The following is a 7,566-nucleotide window of genomic DNA, read 5'->3' on the forward strand; positions in this document are numbered from 1 at the left end:
AACCCAAAAACTGTCCCAGCTCAGTTTCTAGGAATTCCTGACGGCATGTGGATCCCAGGGCAGAGTGGGAGGAAGGAAGCCAGGGTTGGACTGGATGTGGGGAAGTCCTAATACAAGAACACAGAGCACAGAAATAGCACATCACAGCATGTAACAGTAACAGAAACAAAAAGAGCATAATGGCTCACACCTGTAATACCAGTACTCAGGAGACTGAAGCAGGAGGATTGACGTGAATTCTAGGCCTGCCTGGGTCACAGACTGCTTTAGGCTAGCTTAAGCTACAAAGTAAGACCATGCCTTAAAATTTAAAATAATCTCCTGGTGATGGTGCATGCCTTTAATGCCAGCACTCTAGAACAGAGGCAGGCGGGTCTCTGAGTTCGAGCCTAGCCTGGACTATAGAGTGAGTTCCAGGACAACCAGAGCTCTTACACAGAGAAACCCTGTCTTGAAAAACACTAAATAAATAAATAGAGCTGGCTTCAGAAAGAGCAGAACATGGTCTGGGGGGCATGATCAGACCCACCTTGGGGCAAATGTTGGGCGGCCTGGCTCTTTGGAAAAGTCACCCCCATTCTTCCGCTCCTTCCCCAGGAGTCTGTGGGGGCTGTGGCCAGACCCTAGGAAGGGACATTTATCTGGTCTTGGGAAGTTGGCCCTCCAGGTCTCTGTTCTTCCTCCTTCAGCTGGGCAGCCTCACTAGTAACTGTTAGAGTAGATCCAAGAGTCCCAAGGGACAGCCAAGGGGCGAAACCTGGGAAACCCCGTGGACTTGTGGCGTCCTGGAGGTGCTGAGTCACAGCGACTCCACCTGTCTCGCCCTCCCACAGCAGAGGACCAGGAGGCCGCTCAGGTGTAAGTGACAGGAACTTTTTGTTTTTTAGCACCGCAGACCTTGGTCCAGATCTTCATCCAGCAGGGCTTGTTTACTGTCCCTCACCTGTCTGTCTGGAGCTGTAGGCAGCATGGAAGGACGGCATGCTGGAAATGGTGTGGGACACTGGCCCAGCCCCTGAACACGTTTACCTTCCCGGTGGAAGGTCTCAGATGGGGATTCAGAGAGACCCTGAGATGGATCACTGGGAGTATGGGGTTTACTTCATTTATTAATAGGCCAACCGTGGTGTCGCACACCTTTAATCTCAGCACTTGGGAAAGCAGAAGGAACTCTGAGTTTGAGGCCAACCTGGTCTACATAGTGAGTTCCAGGCTAGCCATTGCTATATAATAAGACCTTGTCTCAAAAAAAAAAAAAAGGTTGTTAACACCATGGATTGGCTCTCATCTCTCAGACAGACATATTGGCAGAGGACAGCCATGAAGGAGCGGCTGAGGGAGCACAAAGTGTAGTTTTTTTGAGGAGAGGGGGGGAGCACGTTGTGTGGCCTTGGTGTGAGCTCCCCTCTCATCTCCCTGGGTGAACGATCCTAGCACCCCAGAGTCTGTCAGCTAGGAACCCACTCACAGCACAGCGCCACAGCCGGGCACCTGTCAGTACCTGCGAGAGGGGAGAGCTGTTTGTGGGTCCTGTGGCCTGAGTAGCACCGGACCCCAACATCCCACTCTTACACCCAGGGCAGACGGCACCCCTGAGGACAGCCTCAGCACACTCCCTCAGCCCACGCTGCACTGGGCACCTTGCTCTCACTTGTTGGTTTCCTAGCAACCTTGTGTCCACTGAGCTTGGCCTGTCCCTTCCTCTGTGTCCCAAGACAGCCCTGGTGGCCTTGCCTGGGCCTGGGAGGATGCTGCGGTCCTGATGGATGAGCTCTCATCATCTCCCCTGAGCTGGTCTGGTGTCTCATTAGCAACCCCTGCGTCCCGAGGCCATCCCCAGTGAGCCATTAGAAGAGAACTAAGTTCGGAGGGTACTCTGCACACGCCTGGACTCACCGACCTACACATGTTTGTCTCTGTTTTGCCACTTGGTGACTGGAGCGGGAGCTTGCTGTCCGTGTTTCAGCCAGGTGAGAAGTGGCCGGGACAGAGGAAGCTTTGACACCGCCCCCCAGGCCCAGGGGGGGTGGGTCTGCTGGAAATGTCCAGGTGTCAGCTGTGGTGAGCCTGTGCAGGGAAGAAGGCGGCACTGGGGCTGTGGAGACAGACGGACACCCAGTAGAAACACTAATTACCAGGACGGGGGTGAGGTGGAGTGGAGGTTGGGAGATTGGCAGAAGCTCTGGGGCTCATGAGGTTTTGCTGGGACTGAAGGACAGCTGGCAGGCCGTGACCTACGGGGGAGAGTGCTAGGTGGAGGGCTCGGTGGTAGAGTAATTGCCTCGTCTGTGCGAGGCCTTGGGTTCCAGCACCTGCACTGCAGAAAGCACGTCTCTCCCAGCTCCCGTTTCTGGTCCTTCAAAAGACTAATTTACAGCCGGGCAGGGGTGGCGCACGCCTTTGATCCCAGCACTCGGGAGGCAGAGGCAGGCGGATCTCTGAGCTCCAGGACAGCCTGGTCTACAGAACAAGTTCCAAGACAGCCAGAGCTTCACAGAGAAACCCTGTTTTGAAATAATATTATTAATATTAATAATAAAAGACTCATTTACTAGCCGCATTAGTGGTCCACGCCTGTAGTCCCAGCACTGAGGAGACTGGAGGCGGGAGGGGAGTCTTTCACTGTCGATGACGAGGCTGAGAATTCCTGGAACTCACATGGTGAGAAGAGAACTGACTCCGGCAAGCTGTCTTCTGTATTAGTCAGGGCTCTCCAAAGGCACAGAACGGACAGAATGAATATGTATTAGATTGCTTCTAGAACGTGGTCCAGGTAGTTTGACAATGGATGGCTGGCAATGGAAAGGTGGGGAATCTGGCAGCAGTTCAGGCGCTGGAGTAGTCCCAGGCTGGCCCTGAGTCCTAGAGGATTCCTGGAGAGCTGCTGGTCTTCGGTCTTACTTTGGAACCCCAAGAAATGAGTTCTGACAGGCAGAGGAACACAGGGCAAGCAGGCAAGAAGCAAAAGCTTCCTTATCCCATGTCCTTTAATGTGGGTTGACACCAGAAGGCGTGGCTGAGATCTGGAGTGGATCTTCCCGCTTCAAATAATCCCACCACAGGCTTACCCACCATCTTGAGTTTTAGTTGATTCCAGATGTGGTCAAGTTGACAACCAAGATTAGTCATCATCCTCTGGCCTTTCACTATAATTTATTTATATACAAATATGAAATATATATAAATAAATGTGTATTATAAAGAAGCAAATGTAAAATGTGTTCATGATCATGTTGGACTTTATATATGAAGTTCTTGGCCAGTCTGAGACACTGTTTTTTGTTTGGTTTTGTTTGGCTTTGTTTGGTTTTTTGAGAAAGTGTTTTACTAGGTAGCTCTGGCTGTCCTGGAACTTGCTCTGTAGACCAGGATGGCCTCAAACTCACAGAGATCTGCTTACCTCTGCCTCCTGAGTGCTGGGATTAAAGGTGTGTGAGATAGCAGTGGAACATGCCTTTAATCCCAGCACTCAGGAACTAGAGGCAGGTGGATCTCTGTGAGTTCAAGGGCAGCCTGGTCTACAAAGCGAGATCCAGGACAGGCACCAAAATTACACAGAGAAACCCTGTCTTGAAAAACCAAAACAAAAAACAAAAAAAGCCCATAGTTGTACTCGGGCCCCTGCACATAGAGTCCTGTAGTCAAAAGGTTTCTTGGGTCCTGCCCAGCCCCACAGTCCTGGAGCAGCTTATAAAATAATCACTCAGAGGTTTAATATTATTTACAAACTGTATGGTCTATGGCAGGCCTCTTGCTGGCTAGCTCTTAGATCTTAAATTAACCCATTTCTATTTAACCTATGTTTTGCCACATGTTCTGTGGCTTATCGGTCTGCTGGCATCTTGTTCCTTGGGCGGCAGGCTGGTGTCTCTCTAGACTCAGCCTTTATCCTTCCTTTCTCTCTCCTTGGATTTCCGCCTACCTCTAAGCTGCCTTGCCATAGCCGAAGCAGCTTATTTAAACACACAGAGGCTTATATTATTTACAAACCGTATGGCCGATGGCAGGCTTCTTGCTAACTAGCTCTTATAACTTAACCCATTTCTATTTATCTACAAGTTGTCACGTGGCCATGGCTTACTGGTACTTTCACATCTTACTTCTCCTGGCGGTGCTGGTGTCTCTCTCGACTCCACCTTTCTCTTTCCTGTCTCTCTCCTTAGATTTCCCACCTGCCTCTAAGCTGCCTTGCCATAGTCCAAAGCAGCTTATTTACTAACCAATGGGAACAACATATATTCACAGCATACAGAAAGACATCCCCCAGCAGAGTCCTGCCTTCTGACCCCCACCACCACCCCACACAGAGCTAGCAGGAGCCTGATAACAGGCTTACAGCCACATTCTATGAGCACTTGCTATATATTTCATTTATTCATAGCATGCCTCTGAGGCACACTAAGCTCTCCTTTGACAGGAAGGACTCCTAGAGGCTCATCTCTCTCTGACTGATGGGAGAACTGAGTCTAGGGCTGTTGGAGGATTGAACCTCGGCCACCAAAGGAGAGAGCTGTGAAAATAACTCCCCAAAGCTGGGCTCTTCTGCTCCCACACTCCTCCGACCACCTGGGGAGGGGTTTTAGTGCTCTTCACAGGCCCGTCTGCCATCTCCTTACCAGATGCATCTTGTCTAACCACACACTGACCCATGGGGACACTGCTCAGTATTTGTACTGTCCCATCCAGGTGTGGCCTTCCTCGTGGGTGTTATGACTCATGGAGTCATATCAAATTGAGTATTGGGATTATTCATATAATTAAGCCCCTCTTCTCCTTCTCAAGTGCTTTCTAGCTGGTTGTGAGTTGTGTTCTTTTACACATCGGGTCCTAAGTACCATGACCACCCTCGAGTAACCCTTGTCTTGTTTTTCCCACAGATGGAAACTATAAACGCACAAACCATGAGAAAGGTATGTGAGGCTTTACAACCACACCCCGGTGCCAGGAATGTGCCCGGCCTCAAACACACCGTGTAGCTGGAGATGCCCTCAGTTTGATCCCCAGCATCCACTTCAAAAGCCAAGTATGAAGCAGACACAGACCTGGGGGTGCACACCTTCAATCCCATCACCAGGAGGCAGAGGCAGGCCTGTCTGGGTAGCAAGGTCCAGGTCAGTCAGGGCAACACAGGGAGACCATGTCTCAAAACAACAACAAAAAAGCCCTGTGTGCTTCATTCCATCTGAGGCTCACTGGCCGGCCAGCCGACCCTGAACAGTAAGTGCCCCGTTCCTCACGACAGACCTTGCTCCAAAACACAAGGTGGGGCTGGCAAGCATGGCTCAGAGGGGTAGGCACCGGCCAGGAAGCCTAATGACCTGAGTTCCACCCCACACGGTAGAAGGCAAGAAACAACCCCAAGTTATTTCTCCAGCCCCATGTGTGCCTGTGTGCCGCCACGCTCTCTGCCATGATGATAAAGGACTAAGCAAGCCCCCCATTGTTTTTTGTAACAGTTGCTTTTGGTCATTCTGTATGTCCTGGCTAGGTTTTTTTTTTTTGTGTGTGTGTGTGTGGTTTTTTTTTTTTTTTGGTGTGTGTGTGTGTGTTGTGTGTGTGTGTGTGTGTGTGTGTTTCAAGACAGGTTTTTGACGGGCGGTGGTGGCACTCGCCTTTAATTTAACCCAGCACTCGGGAGGCAGAGGCAGGTAGATCTTTGTGAGTTCAAGGCTAGCCTGGTCTACAGAGCTAGTCCAGGACAGACAGAGAAACCCTGTCTCGAAAAGCAAAAAAAAAAAAAAAAAAAAAAAAAAGTTTTTTTTTTTTTTTTTTTTTTCTGTGTAGCCCTGGCTGTCCTGCAATTTGCTTTGTATACCAGGCTGTCCTCGAACTCACAGAGATCACCTGTCTGCCCCCATCTACCCCCGCCCCCAGTGCTAGGATTAAAGGCATATACCACCATCACCCAGCATATCCTGGCTAGTTTTATGTCAACTTGACACAAGCTAGAGTCATCTGAAAGGAGGGAACCTCAACTGAGAACATGCCTTCATAAGATCCAGCTGTGGGTCAGTTTCTTCATGATTGATGGGGGGCGGGGATCCAGCCCATTGTGGGTAGTGCTCTCTCTGGGCCGGTGATCCTGGGTTCTGTAAGAAAGCAGGCTGAGCAAGCCATGATGATCGAGCCAGTAAGCAGCACCTCTCCATGGCTTCTGCATCAGCTCCTGTCTCCACATTCCTGCCCTGTTTGAGTTTCTGTCCTAACTTCCTTTAGTGCTAGACTACAGATGTGAAAGCATAAGCCAAATAAACCTTTTCCTCCCAGCTTGCTTTGGGTCATGGTGTTTCATTGTAGCAATATTAAGCCAGATTAAGACAGTGTCTTTTCACAGCAATTAGAACAGTGACTAAGACTGGTACCCATAAGTTTGAATGTCTGGTCCCCAGCTGGTAGAACCTTTTGGGAAGGATTAGGAGGTGTGACCTTGTTGGAGAAGGCATGTCACTGAGGGTGAGCTTAAAGGTTTCAAAAGCCTACACCAAGCCCAGTTAGCTTTTTCTCTCTGCTTCCTACTTGCAGACAAGGATGCAAGCTCTCAGCTCCAGCTCCAGCGCCATGCCTGCCTGTTGTCACGCTCCCCACCATGATGGTCATAGACGCTAACCCTCTGGAACCGTGAACCCCAAATTAAATGCTTTCTTTTGTACGGTGTCTTGGTCATACTGTTTTGTCCTGGCAACAGAAAAGTGACTAAGACACGGCCATATCCAGGGGAACACACACTTATGGATGTGTACTTAGGCTTTGTTTTTTATTACATAATGAATATAGACTCACGCAATAGCATTACCTGAGCCATAAATGAGAAGGTCCTATTTGTACTGGTGCTCTGAGTCACCAAAGAAAGAGAAACTGCTTTTAGAGTTCCGTATCAGAGGGCAGAGAGATATACAATCCATCGAACAAAGTTTGGCAACCAGAAGGTCATCGTTCTAGGCTAGCTTTGGCCACATAGCAACCTCTTAAATACTCTCCCCCTACCCTAAAAAGTCAGTGATCTGAAGTGGTGGGAGTGAGAGCTGAGTGGTGCTAAGGTTGGAAGGCTTCCTAGTTACAGGAATTTGTTAGAATTTAAACTCCTCCAAGCAAGGATATGCATCCAGATCCTGCAAACAACTTCTAGACTATGATTGGGTCTGTGTGATCTAGACATATTTAGGGACAAAGAACACTTAGCTTGTGTGAGCCAGGTTCTGCTGGCTGAGTGGAGAGTGTGTGCCAGACAGCACAGAGCCTTTCCTCTCTCCCACTCCAGCCCATCCCTATTCCTTTCTGCCATAGAAAGTATGGAGCTGGGACCACTGAAGTAATTGTTCTGTGATCTCAAATATCCAGGTGAGAAACTCCCCCTTGTTCACACCAGTCCTCACTGTTCACACCAGTCCCCTCTGGAGGAAATATATTTATTTTAATGAAGATGCTTCTGTTCAAAATTTCTCTAACATCCATGTAAAAAGTAGGATGCTGTGTATACCTACAATCCCATCATCGGAGACGCAGGATGGCAGATTCCTGAGCTCACTGGCTAGCTGGCCTAGAGAAGCCAGTGAGCTCTGTGTTCAG

This window comes from Peromyscus leucopus, chromosome 3 (genome assembly GCF_004664715.2).
Source record: "Peromyscus leucopus breed LL Stock chromosome 3, UCI_PerLeu_2.1, whole genome shotgun sequence".
Lineage (NCBI taxonomy): Eukaryota > Metazoa > Chordata > Mammalia > Rodentia > Cricetidae > Peromyscus > Peromyscus leucopus.